The sequence below is a fragment of the Nylanderia fulva genome, unplaced genomic scaffold, assembly GCF_048542155.1.
Source record: "Nylanderia fulva isolate GAGA-0341 unplaced genomic scaffold, ASM4854215v1 Scaffold31, whole genome shotgun sequence".
Classification (NCBI taxonomy): Eukaryota; Metazoa; Arthropoda; class Insecta; order Hymenoptera; family Formicidae; genus Nylanderia; species Nylanderia fulva.
Genome location: NW_028190379.1, coordinates 1,572,389 through 1,588,613, shown reverse-complemented (window position 1 = coordinate 1,588,613; position 16,225 = coordinate 1,572,389). Strand labels below are relative to the sequence as shown.

Sequence of the window (16,225 nt, the reverse complement as noted above, 5' to 3'; positions counted from 1 at the left end):
CTAGAGCAGAAAGTGATTATAAATCTATGCTTGACATATTAGTAGTAAATAAATTAATTATATGATCCTCGGTTGTCTTGAAAATTCAGAGAAGTGCATCCACTCGCGACGTCTTGCATCACGCAGTAACCGCGATATTCATCGAGCCGTAACGTTGCGTTGCCTTCATCAAAATGGACAGAGACCGATCTCAAAGTACGGTAGAATTCCTGGGGATGTCAGCACGCACAACTTAAATGCAACCTTCGTTCATATGCTATTTTTGTCCTCTTCAAATAAACTTTAGTAGCGTGTTTAAATATAAAAGTATACGCCTAGGAATTCTAATGTCAAAAAGTAATATTAAAATTATATATATATTTTTTTTAATTTATTAGATTAAATAGAAATAGATTATTTTAAAATATAAAGTTTAATATTTCAAATAATATTGTAATTAATATATTATTCTTCTCTCCTCTCTCTCTTCTTTTCAAATTAAATTTCGAGAGATTTAAAGACTCCACATTAAATTCAGGAAATTAAGAAGAATGCAGACTAGAGTAAAAATTGTGAAATATTAATACTCGGAAAATGTTATTAAAATATAAAGACAAGACTTTTCATGCATCTTATTGGTTGAATAGTTTGAAGAAAATGTCATAAACCTGTATTAAAAATTAAATTTTTATGTTTAATATGCAATTTTGTATCGTAGGTGGTTGAAAAGGTTCGAAATTTTAATTTAATTAATTTTTTATTTCATTAGCATTGGTTCTCTGCTCATTATTGGGTTGAAATTGTGTCTCTTTCAATGATGCAGTTCTGCAGGCGCATAGACACGATAAATATATATGTCACGATCGTTATTTATATATTTGTGCGGCATTTCTGTGATTTTGCTGCTCATGTTTTATTAAAGTAATCTGACTAGTCTATCGAAGCATTTCGTATATACATATAAAAGTAAAAATTAGAGATGCCAATTAGATATCAGATATATACATACATAAAATTTCACTTAATTTCATTTACTCTGTAATAAATTTTATTGCATTCCACTGCTTTTTTCAGAAAAGAAAAAAAAGAACTTTCTATCAATATATATTTTATATAAAATATAATTTTCAAAAGTAATAATTTTTTTTTTAAATAAACATGTCAATAATTCTGGCTTTCTGTAATATCAAATTTTATAAAGTATTTGATATAAAGTCATTTTTTATCTAAAATAATTAGAGGAATTATATCTTAAAAATGTGTCGGAGTATTACGAAGGAGTATTAAAATTCGCATTCCATCAACTAGTAAAAATACGATGACATAAACAAACCCATATGTTTTCATTTTTAACTACTCTTTCCATCTAAAAAGATTAAATTAAAACCATCTAAGCGACGTGTGTTTCCTGACTTTGTTTGTCTACGGACTCATTCATCATCGATGATAAATATGTCGTGTTTTTCAGAAGAAAGCAACTATGCATATATGATCGGCATAAATCGATAAAGTGGAAGAGACACATACAGATCCGAAACCATATATAACAATCCACTTTGAATAACCATTATATTCATATGTCATATATCATCATACTGATGTAATTGCATTGAGCCTATAATACTGATCAAGTGCATTAACACTACAATGATAAAGATTGAATATAGTCGTCTCTTGGAGAGTGGGGATCGAATGAAAATTATTGTCATCCTCGTCGGAATGGATGAAACATGTGTGTGCCCATCGATAGCAATCTATTATCTCATCGATGACGATTTCGGCTAATAATAACGCAATAAAAAAAAATTTGATCATCCGTCTTTATTTCTGCTGCAGTTATTTCATTAACTTTGCGCGGTGGAATAAAATTTCAACTTTTTAATAATTATTAAACAATGCAGTTTTTTTAATTCTTCCTACAAGAAGTTTCTGGACATTAAATATTAGTATTTTATATTTAATATCCAGAAACTTTTTGTACAAAGAATTTAAAAAGTTGAATTATTTAATAATTATTAAAAAGTTGATCAAATTTTTGTATATGAAATACTAAATTCTCTCATTTTTGTTTTTTAACAAATAGAAACGTAGAGAGAATTTTTTCATAGAATTTACCCTGAAAATCATGGGACAATATGGTATTGGAAGCATTTTGTAAGAGATTTACCATAATAAAAAATATTAATATCTACCACAATAAGATATAAAAACTAAACACATATTAATATTTTTTATTGTGGTAAATATTAATCAGAGAAATTCTTACAAAAGTTTCCAATACTGTATATTGTCCCACGTATTACTATGACTTTCAGGGTAAATTCTAAGAGAAAATTCTCCGTGTGCGGAGTCATTTTGTTCGTTGGCACTCTAAAAGTAATCGACGCGGACAAATCCCGGGTTTATAATAAATCAAGTCGCGATAGCGAGGAATTAACACTGTCGCCTGTAGCGCGACGAGACGGCGTGACCTGACCTACCCCAGAATTAGCGTGGAACTGGTTCCAATTCGAGGGCGGCGATTCGACACGGCGGCTCTCCTGTGTCATCTGGGAATCGCCGGTGACACAGAGGGTGTTATGCCATATATCTGATACATATGACGCATCTATTTATATCTATATATTATATATATATATATATATATATATATATATATATATATATATATGACTCAAGGAGCAACGACGATTTCCAGGATAGGACAGATAGATAGGATGGATCGGTTGCGGCCACGTTAGGACTATATTTGGGACGTTGAGCTACGGCTACTACTTTACTGGCCCAGTTGGCCGTTGATCGGTCCCCCGGATCTCTTCCACCCTCCGCCCACTCTGTGGCCGACCGTTTATTTTTAGTTAGGTCGCTAGCCGTGCGCGTCGATCCACCGAAGACCGAGCGTGCATCGTAAATTGCTGCACTGGCTGCGAGCGGACGAGAAACGCGCGGACAGCTACGCGGACGTAACTAACCAGCCGTGTTTATAATTAGCTCAATGTTACTCGTTCAAGATTTTACATAAGTAGGACCGATCCGAGTTAACCCTGAAAGCGGCTCTGTGCACCGGAGCATATATATACGAACCATCCCCCTCTTCGAGATCGATCGGGAATCGATCCGCGTCATTGACAGATGCGGCGAAAAATATGACTGAGACCGGCCAGATGTGAGAAAAATTGTAGGCAATATCTCGCGATTATTTATTAATTTTTGCACGTAGAAACGAAAAAGTATGAAGACTAATTGAACGCTGATTTAAGGAATTTTTTGGAGCAATATTCTAGATGTCATGATCGCATGTTGTGTTAGAGTTTTACGAACGAGGCAGCACAAGACAGATTAATTACGATTAAATGTAGTGAATACAAGACGTTGATTTCTTGATGACAGATCACATCACCATGCGTGTCTGTATCGCGCTGGGCAAGCATTCTTAATTCGGGTCAGTTAAGTTTAAGTCTTGCGAGCTTAACAGACACGCCTGACCGTGGAGACTTCCTCCCGGAAGGAATGTCACGTCGCGAGAGGCAAAGACCCGTGATGAATCACATATAAATAAGCCAGTACTTAGAACCGACGTCGAATTGACATCTGTCAATTCCGCCCGTCGTACACTAAAATGCTCTTAACTTGCACTAAAATACTTTTTTAAGTTTGAATAAATAAACGGACGTTATATCAAAAATAGTTATGGGTTTACGTGTATTTTTCGAGAATTTTTAAATGACGTTCTTTATTCGCGTCAGAAGTCGATATTTCAACTGTCAAAAAAGTATTTCTATGAAAAAATTTTAAAAATGTATGGTCACACACAAGTTGTTAATTAATATCTGTCACAGTCTTGTCGGATATTATCTTTGGTTGTTCTACTGAGGGAGGTTTAGAGAAGTGTAAATTGTAGAGGTGCAGAGAAAAGCTATAAATAAAATATATATCTATCGGATAACTTTAATCGATTAAAAACAAATTTAATGATCAGCAAATATTTTTGCTACGTCGATATTAAATTCTCTCGTAAAAATTACATTAACAAAGGACTTTGTATAGAAGGTAGGATAGCTTGGAAATACCTTATTAATGAATAGGGAAGTCCGTTTTCCGAGTGTTTGACGTAGGCGTAACAGCATTGAACATGTGGGCGAACAGACGAGTTATTAAATGCGTAGGGTTTAAGCAGCTTATTGTTAGTAGTGGAAGCAGTCACCTCGCAAGAACGACAGACTTGGCTTTCTTTATTTTAGCCCCTCGTGCCCCTTTTCTCTCTCATTCTAGCTCTCGTGCACATACGATGATAGACAAATTTATGGAGCAATAGTGTGTCCGCAATGCAAGTATATCAAAAAGTTGGCAAGGATATAAAATCATAAACTTTACAAAGTGAGATTATGGAAGAATGAACCGGAATTTGCTTAAATTGAACTTGAAATATTCTCGGAAGTATCAAAATTCTTTACTCTATTAAAACCGTTTTAAATCATTTTTGAGCACTAATTAACAACATATTTGATTTTGTCGAATAAAATAGAAAAAAGAAAGAGAGAAACAAATATAATTTAATAATAAATTTTTAAACTCTAAACATTTGTCTTCTTATTGTTAGATATGTGATATTAGATCATTAACTGTAATTATATTCAAAATAATTTTTGAATTTCCTTAAGATTTATATTATGCCTTGCTATATGATCTTAAAATTAATCCACGATTTATGTGTACGCTCTGCATATTTTTTCAATCTTTTATATGACTGAAAAATTTGGAACAGAGTCTGTGCTATCCTCTTACAAGCGATTGAGTTGTGACGGTAATTTTCGGATGCTGATAATATCGTTAGACGTTGAAAGCGCCTTCAACAGCAACAGAACCTTTCTGTTCGGCGAGATAGAAGAGAGACGTGTGTGAACTGCTCTTTGATAATATCCTATAAATTTTGACAAATGCATCCTGTTGACAATGATTTAAAATTGTCTTGGCGATCTCCCTTTGAAAACACCTCTAACGAAATATAAAGTCGTGCGGATCGTTTAGTGTCATGCCATTCTGTCACTTTAAAGAAAATCAAGTTGGAACGTTCAACGATTAAATATTAAAATTACATGGAATATCATAGTATAAAATATAATGGAATTTTTTTTACAAGGTATCGCACGAAAGGTTCAATTAAATTGATTAAAATAGCCTTTGAAATCGCGCTAATTATTCTCCGTGTATTTATTTACTTACGTTAACAATATTATTAATTATAAAATTCTCTGAAAATTGAATTATTAAAATTGATACGTCACGAAAAATTATTTAGTAAGTAAAAATAAAAATTGTTAAACGGGTACGTACTTTTATAAGTATATTCTATGTATTTTTTTCTTCTTTTGTAATAAGTTTATTTTCACATTATAAGATCTAATAAACACGCTTGCCTTCAACGAAAAAAAATTAAAGTGACTCTATTCTCTCGATTCTTATCAAGATATTAAAAAGTAAATTCAATGTGATATAAAACAAGCGTGAAATTTATGACTGAAATAATCGAGTTGCAATTATTGACGCATATATAGATATATTAAATTAAAAGAAATATATACTCTCGAGAGAGACGAATCGTTATGATCGATGGCCCGTTCCGTCTGACAGGTGGCTTTATCATAGCTATTTAGGGGTTCATTTATAAAAATTGTTATAAATAAATACCGATCTTTCTCTCTTCTTCTTTGTGTCGTTACAGATGCGCGTGCCCCATAATGTTTTCCGGTTCTATATTTAAATCGACATCTCTAAAATTCGCGTTAGTGGCAAATAAAGCTCGACAAGACACGTGTTCAACCTGATAAACTATTAAATAGTTTTCATTATATTGTCGCTATAAAAACGGCATGATTTTCTGGGCCGTCACAGAGGCAGAATTTAACTAGCGATATTTGTGCGCTGTATAAACGATCGAAAATATTTTTCTCTGCTTTTTCCATATGTATACAAGGTATGATATAGACGTAATGAAATATTAATAACTTTTTGCAATTTCTTATTGAATCAGCAATGACGAAATTCGCGATTCATTCTACATTCAGCAAGATATTATCTTTCTCAGAATAACCACATTCATGCTACACTTGTATGCAACTTCTTCCGGGTTGATGAATCTACTAAGCAGATGAAACCCAAAACATCGAGCATGAAGAACCGGTTCTGGCCTAATGATGCTCCAAAACACCGCTATATCGCGAACCAGATTTTACGTAAGACTTTGAGTTTCGGCTAAGAATAACGCCACGCTTTGAACCGCCGGTCAGAGTAAGCGACGAAGTAACAACGTCTATTTTCGTTTGCTATAATGAGAGAATGCTGATAGTGCGGATGTTTCATGGGGACGGCCGTCTAACTGATTCTGACAGTTCGGCCGTTCGACAAGCTCGGACGGTATTAGTCCGTGTTGCAAAATTCAAGCACTGCCTGTCAGCTTATGGCGCGTACGTCTGTTTTTGTTATTCGATACGCCATGAACATATATTTATTTAATCTCGATAGGTGCTTGCACACATCTCAGAATGCATTATAGTCGATAGGAGTGTATCTCTTACTCGGAGCAATTCACAATGAAAATACTCCACAACATTAGAAAACTTGATATCGAGTAAAATACAATATTTTGGTAATTAATTTTTATAGTTAATCGATAGATAGTCCGTAGTTAATCAAGGTATCCAGCAGACTCAATGAAAAAAATTCCCTGACTTTTTCAGATTTTCCAAGACCAGAAATTTATTTTTCCCTGACTTTTTAGTATTATTTTTTCCGAATATATAATTTGCATATATCTGTATAATAAATCAATTAAATGTTCAATTATGAAATCCTTGAGATATTTTTGTCACCCATGAAAAGGTTCGGAAGTTAAAAAAATAAAAATTTAAATCAATTATACAATCTGCATTATGTACGATAATCGAAACAAACATGTCACTATGAACTATTTAAATAATCATCTATTTTATTTATATTATATCAAATTTTTTAGTTTTGTCTTTATCAAATACATTGAAGTAAAACAACACGACGATGAAAATATAAATTAACGAATACGCTGTAGATGAATTGATTTTTAACAACACAGAAAATTAGCATGCTGGGAGTCAAGGAAAAGTTTATATTTATTTAATAAAAAATTTCAAATTATTGACAAATGTAGAATAATATGAAAAAATCCGGATAAATTTTTTGGCTTTTTCCTGACAATTTCAGATTTATAAAATTTCCTGACAATGCTCGATTTTCCAGATTTCCCTGACCGCTAAACACTCTGTTAATGTATTTAATGGTATTTCAATGATATTTAATATTTGAAATGACAGAATAATTCTTCAGAAATTTCTTCTACGTTTATTATGATAAGACATTATTCACTACAATACTATTAGTAACAAAAATCATATGTATAGTTGTCAAAAAAATGTTATAAGAAGGTTGCATAATTGAGTGAGAGAATTGACGAATATTTAATTTTGCTATAATTTCTGTGACTAGAAAATAAATTGAGGAAATATCGCGCTAATATAGAGATATGATGCTAATATACTCCGATTATGCATACCAATATTAAGAAACAGATTTGCCCGCGCAAGTATTTCCAGAACACTGTTACTGAATCATAATCGTTAACGTTGCACGGCCATTGATGTATTTAAAATAAACGTATTCAAGGCACTAACTTTCGCGATAAAATGTATGTGGCATCGACATGTTTATCCAGATTGCTCGTTGCTTCATCTTTGAAGTATATTGCGACGAAGAGATCTTCTTGGAAAGCACCCGCGCCTTTATGACACACTTTTTCGCACTTATCTCCGATGTTTCGAACAGTCTATTCTCATCTTTTTGTCGCAACAAAAGTTTTGTAAAGTTTGCGCCTGTCAATCCACTTGATTGATCACAAAAGTTTTTGACACGACGAAATTGCCTTATGTATTACTTTATAAATGTGTGTCAAACGTGCATTAAATATTATCCAAGAAACTTTGCATTTTAACCATATTTGTTTCATACTTTTGACAATTTTAAAAATTATAAGTGACAAATCTCGCAAAATTAGAATATAATCTTTTACAGGCTTGAAAAAATATATTAATATTAATTGATATATCTACCATATAGTATCAGAAAATCTGCTCTATATTTTAATATTATTTTTTTTTGCCGAGGTAGATCGAGAGCCAAGCAATTTTGTAAAATAGGCACTACTGCTATTAAAGTGAGTAAAATTAGAACATTTTATATAGTAATTTAACTCGTCATGTTACGTTGCACCTTGATCAAGTATGCGATCTCATGCGCGAGATAATCGAATCTGGACTTGGCAAATTCGACGAGAAGCCGCGAGTGATATATCTTACGAACGGATACTTGTACGTATTTAGGATTTGAGAAACCCAGACCGTTGACCTGACTCTTTCTGCCGCGCGTTCTTTTTTCGCGCCTCTCAAGATGCGCTTATACTTGAAACGCGCAATTTTGCCGCCATTCGAGCACGATACGACAGCTTTCTCTGCTAATGGATTCGCATACAGTGAGTATGTTATCTCGACGAAAAATTGCCAAGCATACATTGCAATCCCGGCGATCAATTTTGTAACACATGAAAATTATATTTTGCAAATCCACAATTTTCAATTATTTTTTTATACATTAATTAAATTTAAAAATTGAGAAGAAGACATCTTTCCCTCTTTTATTCATGTTACCTCTATGAAAAACAAAACAAAAATTAATGAAAAATATAAATATTAGAATATACTCAAAAAAAAAAGGATTGCTTGTACGAGTATCTCTTTGTTGGAAATGCAAAAAATATTCATTAAAAGAAAAATGGTATTTTAAAAATATATGTAGGATAGGAGAATAAAAATTTTCACTGCAAAATCTTAATAACGTTAATATGAGATGGGCAAAGAACAAATCTCTTAGCAAATCGCTCGCGATGAATTGTCCTCGAAGTTGTACCTGATATCGCATTTGGATATCCGCCAATCAACTATTTTCGTTCTTGAAGAAAACGTATGTCTTGTATAATTCTAATAAGAATAATGCCGCACGAGCATGGTCGAAGTTACGTATTTATAGCTGAATTCTGAATTCGATCGTGTTTTAATTCCTAAAAGACACGCGATTGTTTTAACAATTTTTATCCTGATATGTTTTATCTTCATGAGTCTTTCTAGCTTTATTGAAAGATTTTTAATTTCTGTATGTCGATCTGTCGATCAGCACAATGTCATTAAAAATTATTACAAGTTATGATACCTTCTTATTGATCAATGTTAAATATTGTTGATTGGAAAATAATTATTAGAAAATAATTATTGTTTCGAAACATCAGCATGTTGTTATCTTTTAAATTTGAAATTTATATATTCCTCTAATTGTAAGTATAGATAAAAAAAGATTCAAAAATATGTACGATCTACCATTGCTTTTATTTAATTATTCAGAAACATATTTTCCAGAGGTTTGTGTAATTCATATCTGTGAATTTTTTTTATTGATAAATAATTATTTTCAGAAAAATCGTATGATCTACTATCGCTTTTATCTAATCATTTATTTACTTATTCTGTTCGAGTGCCTTGATGTCCTAAAAAAATAAAGCATATTCTTGTTATCTTAAAAAAGAAAACCATTTCACTATCCGTCCTGATCTATCTTTTTATTTATCAACTGTACTCTCTCAAAGTCAGTTTATACCAGCCGCAAAAAACTACTTCAGAATTATAATTTTCTCATTCTTAGAGTGCGTCTAGCGAACTTCAGGGGAATCTGGAAAACCGGATATTGTCAGGGAAAGAGAGGTCAGGAAATTTTACTATTTATCTGGATTTTTTCACATTATTCTACATTTGTCTCAATAATTTGAAATTTTTTATTAAAAAAATATAAACTTTTTCTTGACTCCCTGCACGCTAATTTTGTGTTGTTAAAAAAGCGATTCATTTACATTCAATATGTTTGATAGAGACAAAAGTAAAAAATTTGATATAATATAAATAAAAAAGATGATTATTTAAATAATTTATAGTGACATGTTTGTTTCGATTATCGTACATATAATGCAGTATGATTGATTTAAATTTTCGTTTTTTTAATTTCCGAACCTTTTCATTGTTGACAAAAAAATCTCAAGAATTTCATGATTTAACATTTAATTGATATATCATATAAATATATGCAAATTGTATATTTGGAAAAAAATAATACACTGTAATAAAAAATTTGTTAACTTGACTAAACCTTTCAAATAAATATTATTTTATTAACTCAACGTATAAAAATATTTAAATTAAATGTGATATATTAAATCTAACAAAACGTATAACTAATATATGTTCAATTAACAAAATAGTGATTTAGTCAATAGGTTTAGTCAAGTTAACAAATTGTTTTATTGTACTAAAGAGTGAGGAAAAAAATGAATTCCTGGTCTTGAAAAATCTGAAAAAGTCGGAATTTATTCATCGAGTTTCAACCTCCTATAGGGGTTGTTCCGCCTATAATCAACCCACACTGCTTTCAATAATCGAAATGCTCGGTTATTAAATAAATATAAACTTTTTCTTGACTCCCTACACACTAATTTTGTGTTGTTAAAAAAGCGATTCATTTACATTCAATATGTTTGATAGAAACAAAAGTAAAAAATTTGATATAATATAAATAAAAAAGATGATTATTTAAATAATTTATAGTGACAAATTTGTTTCGATTATCGTACATAATGCAGCATGAATAATTTAAATTTTTGTTTTTTTAATTTCCGAACCTTTTCATTGTTGACAAAAATATCTGGAGAATTTCATGATTTAACATTTAATTGATATATCATATAAATATATGCAAATTGTATATTTGGAAAAAAATAATACACTGTAATAAAAAATTTGTTAACTTGACTAAACCTTTCAACTAAATATTATTTTATTAACTCAACGTATAAAAATATTTAAATTAAATGTGATATATTAAATCTAACAAAACGTATAACTAATATATGTTCAATTAACAAAATGGTGATTTAGTTAAAAGGTTTAGTCAAGTTAACAAATTGTTTTATTGTACTAAAGAGTGAGGGGAAAAAATGAATTCCTAGTCTTGAAAAATCTAAAAAAGTCGGAATTTATTCATCGAGTTTCAACCCCCTATAGGAGTTGTTCCGCCTATAATCAACCCACCCTGCTTTCAATAATCGAAATGCTCGGTCGGATCAAAAAGCGGCTGGACGTCGGTCTCATATCTCCTCTTATTTTTCTCGACTCTCCGGATTCGAAGGTTAAACGCGAAAAAACGACGACGACATATCCGCAGCAGCCGCCGGGACCACTGGCGTCCGGCCAGAGATAGGTCTTTCTTTGTTCGCCGTCTCGCCACCAGGTAGCGACGTCTACGGACGTATTTAAACGAATTTCGCGGCTCCTCGGCGCTTCGTTTTGTCAGCAGCGCAGACGTTGCCCCCTTTTGAATGTTTGTTTGTTCCGCTTCCCTCTTTTACCGTCGCGTACACGACTCTCCTACGACGTCGTAGAAGGGCCCAGTCGAGAGCGGCACGTCGACGAACGACGATGCGCATCGAGGAGTAAAAGTGAGCATCGAAAGAGAAAACAGGAAAAAAAACGAAAGAGAGAGAGAAAGGGAGAGTAAGGTTTAACGGGGGTGGTCCACCCCCTCCCCCGCGACACGTCCGAGTGAAACTTTTTCAAGACTTGAAGAAATTAATTTCTGGTAAGTCCACTTGCCGCACAAAATTGTGGGATGCAGTTGCATAGTGTTCTTCGTGTGATCGCGCTCAGTGACGAATCCTCCGAAAAGTGGAGAACTCACAGGAGGGAGGAAGCGCGAGTGTAGTGACGGAAAAGTCAAGAAGGATTAACCCGTGAAGGATCATTGAATATCATTATTGTGATTGATATCTCGAATTCGTTGTGAATATATATATAGAAATCTCGATTCACACCGTGTCGAAGGGTCGATGAGTTACGTTGAAGGATATGTAGCTCCACAGTGACATTTTTGGCTGGCAAAAATGATCGAAAATCTCGCTCGTTGATATTGGAATGTAAATTCGAAATATTTCGGGAAATTCGGAAACGATTCGGGTATAGTGAATTTTTTACAGAAAGTCCCTCTTGTCAGTTCAAAGCACGATAATGGCTTTTAATTACTCTTTGGAATAGTTTGTCAGACAGGAAGTGTCCCTAGAGATATTAGTGAGCTGCATGAATCCCGAGTTTGCCTGCTATTTGTAGAATCTCACGTGTTTTCCTACCGTACAGAATCCAGAAATTCTGAAACTGTACGCGCGTGTGAATTGAGCAACATCTGTCAGAATGTTCAGATGCCTCCTTAACGATTTTATTAATATTCTTAAATGGCTAGCCAAGCATGCTCCAGAGCATTAGTTCTTCTTAGGCAAACATGAGATTTGGAATAAATATATAAAAGTGTCCAATTGTTGAGAACGATTTTTATAATTGAAATAGCTTGTATTTATTTCATTGGATATAATTAATATTGCATTCGTCGTTATTGAATATAAACATCATTAAATTTATTATTTTAAATGAATGCGAGAAATCCTCTTGCACTGATTGCATAATAAGCGCTTGCGAAGCAAAATACACGGATCAAAAGTATGCTGTCCCGTGTGAAATAAAATATTTCGAAGCGCCGTCAAATTTTTTCGTACGTAATATAATAAGCTTGCATCGAAAAAAAAAAAAAAAAAAGAAAATCTTATAAAATTTGGTTAAATTATAACACTCGTCGCGCGTATTACGCGACCTATAATAACTAGAGCCAAGAATTCATTTTAGTTTTTGTAGGTCACCGCTGCGTTGGCGCGCGCGTAAAACAATTTTCGCGGACCGAGAAATTACCTCGACTCGCGACGTCACGTAATTTGTGCAATCCTAAACTATAATTAAACGCCGTTATAAAACATCACATCGCAGTATATTACGCGACGAAAGGAGAGACGCGACATTTAATGAGAATAAATCCACGCGCGTTAGTAAAAGATAGTAGACCGCGCGGAGAAAAAAAAATATACTATATTGTATATACGAGCTTGTTATTATGCGTTCCCAAATTTAATAAACTAACGTTTTAATCCTGCAGCGGAATAATTAAACGTTAAATGTTTTAAAGCGTAAAACTGCGCGCGGACGGGTTTTTTTTCCACGTTTTTACGTACCTCGAATTCAATTTTTGCTGGTCCCCGTACGAAAGTATTTTTAAAAATTTAAAAAGACATTTTGTTATCTTTGGCGATGGATCTCAAGGCAGAAATACGTGATGGATGATTTCATACGAAGGAACGTGCTAATGCGTGCACTGTCCGCAACCGGGCGGAAATCGAAACACGCATTTATATACGCGCCAACATTAGCATATGGCATCACGTCACAATAGCAAAACATAGAGACATCGCCAATATTAGAGGACATTACTCGATTGATGAAAAAAGATCAATATGCAATAAGTTTTTGTAAACCAACAATTGCTGTCTCTTGATTCGACGATCCAATTAAACGGAAGTCACTTAAATAAATTCATAGCAAATTCACAATTTTATACTGCGTCTATATCATACAAGAATTTTTCGTTAATCTTTATAATTTAATTAATTGAATATTTCAATATAATAATAATGATTCGAAAGATGTTAATATACTTGATATTTTTTATTAAAATTTAAAACGTCTGTAAATATGCGAGCCAAGCTGCCTCTATAAATTATGCAGAGAGAGAGAGAGCGTGTACATAATTATATAATACTTCGTAAACCTCTCAACCAAGGAAAAAAAATAAGTTTAATAATTATTAACATGAACATTTTCGGAACAAATCTCAAATAGAAAATTTATTTAGTATTCATATATATGATTTTAATACATCCCTAGAAGATTTATCTCATGTTGACAGGCGAATCATTTGGCATAGTCGGGAAAGTTGCATATGCGATTTTATACATGAGAGAGAGAGAGAGAGAATGTTGCTTTTTCTCGAGGATGGACGATCCAACGAGGCAGGATTACCTCATATCTATGTGAAACATTCGTTACATACAAACCCGACCTTTACTTGTTTGTCAACAAACGCGCTACGTTTCTTATCCTTACGGCCCGTCCAACATGTTGCACCTCGTCTTCAAATAGATTCTACTAATCCTCACGTTGGTGCACTCACCCAGTTCATGACTACCAGGTCTGTTTCTCTCTGCAACTGCACTTTTCACATTTTCTGTGCTTAAAATGGAACAAATGTACGCTCATGTTTTATTAGAGGATGCAGCTCGAGAGAGGTCTTCATGTTACAAAAAGATCATCATTAAATAAACCTAATCTGTTTAATCTAAATTTTTCTCAATTAATAAAACATCCTTTTATCGCCTTTATGTTGCAAAATTTCCCAAATATATTTAAAAACATTCTAGTTATTTCAATAATATATGCACGTTACAAATTTAATGGTTGTACAAGAATTTGTCACACATTAATCTTCGAAACTTAATATAATAATTCAATGTAATAATAATTCAAAAAATTAAAATTTCAAGCATCCATATACGCGAGAAAACTCTCTGTATAATTTATACAACGCAACGTGTTTGTTGGTAAATTATTGCTACACATAACGTATTAATCTCTTCAAGAAAAAAAAATAAGTTCAACGAACACTTATGTTTCTGAACATATAGAAGTTCAACAACTCTCAGTCCTTATAAGTAAATCTAACGTACCTTTTTGAGAGATTTGATTTCTCACATGAATAAAATTAAAATAGTAGAACAAAAAAATATTTCCTAATTAATCAAAGAGAGAGAGAGATTGCTAAAAGCAGCAAACAAACTCCACAGATCCCTCTTACATTTCGCAGTGTAAAAAATTAAGAAACCACCCTCTCGGATGATCTCGGGGAGGAGGAGAGGCAGGAGGCGCGATGCCGGAGATCGGGAGAGAGCGAACTGATCTCTGCCAAAATAATTAGGAAGTCGTCGTCGAAGATGTGCTAAAAACGTCCGCTCGAGCGCGCGCGATTTGGCCGGCTAGTCGCGTCCCGGGCGCTCGAGCGAGCTGGTCGTTGGATCCGGACAGAGTCCTCGGAAGAGCAAGAGCAGTCCTCAGCGGAGAGTATCGCGCTTGGTACCCGCAGTACCGCGCGACCGCTCGCCGAGTCCGTATCTTTATCTGTCGCGGCGTGTCTGTCCTTCAAGGACCAAACTGATGTGAGCGGTTGCCGCTCCGTCGAAGGGGACACTCAGCTGAGTCAGAGGGTTAGTCTTGCCATTCGCGATCCCTTAATCCTCAATCGCGCCCCGAGTGAAGAGGAAAACCCCGGTGTAAGTGCTGACGGGATACTAGTATGGTATGGCTAATTAATACGCGATTTGCGGTAAAATTATACGGAGAATTTTTTCTTGCAGAATTTACCCGGGAAATCGGGAAGAATTTGAAGTTCCTCTGATTCTCATATTTTTACCACGATAAAAAATAGTAATATCTCTATCACATGTACGTAGGAAAATTTACTAGATATATATATATATATATATATATATATATATATTTATATTTTTTATTGTGGTTAATATTAATAAGAGAAATTCTTCTAAAATTCTTCATGATTTTCAGGGTAAATTCTAAAAGAAAATTCTCTCTGTGTAATTTTAGCGAAAATTCGCGTATTAATTAGCCATTGTAGTGTCCTGTCGTGATTTTCAGGATAAATTCAGAGAGAAAATTCTCTCCGTATATGATTCATTATGCTTATAAATGTAATTGACAGAAAATGATTTCCAAAAAAGTCAATGAAATCGCAATAAAATTGAAGTATAGACTATTATTTTGTTAAGAATATTAAAAAATATATTTTATATGAAGAAATATATATTTTGATTCGCAAGCAAATGTTGCAAAAAATTGCCGAAAATTAAGATCGTAATCAAGTCTCGCGGTTGAGGATTGAGTGTCCTTCGTTTCGATTAAGTTGCTTCACAGATTTGTGCCCTGGCCTTGAATGTGAATATACAATAGACCCTATGGGAGTCGTATGTGACGTGTGTAATTAACCACTTGTCATCATTTTAGCACAACTGCCTCGCTCTGACCGCGTTTTGTCTCAACTTTTCCAAGCAATCACGAGAAGAGTTGACGTCCGCGTTGATTAAAAAGCGTATCATGGGAATTGAATGCGACGTGTTTAATTA

General features: G+C 33.4%; 1 protein-coding gene and 1 long non-coding RNA gene across 6 annotated transcripts in view; one reads left to right on the top strand and one right to left on the bottom strand.

Annotated features, from left to right (window-relative positions):
• Positions 1-16,225, bottom strand: part of LOC146722481 (uncharacterized) — a 37,771-nt gene that overhangs the window by 18,760 nt on the left and 2,786 nt on the right. The window lies entirely within an intron of this gene.
• SERCA (ATPase sarcoplasmic/endoplasmic reticulum Ca2+ transporting SERCA) overlaps positions 11,431-16,225 on the top strand; it is a 54,842-nt gene continuing 50,047 nt past the window's right edge. For 2 of the 5 annotated variants that reach the window (XM_029306507.2, XM_029306508.2), the window contains exon 1: positions 11,432-11,739. The gene's annotated coding sequence lies outside the window, so the exon portion shown is untranslated. Of the gene's footprint in view, positions 11,740-14,895; positions 15,293-16,225 lie in introns of all 5 variants that reach the window. The other 3 variants (XM_085484750.1, XM_085484752.1, XM_085484749.1) reach the window with 3 other exon arrangements.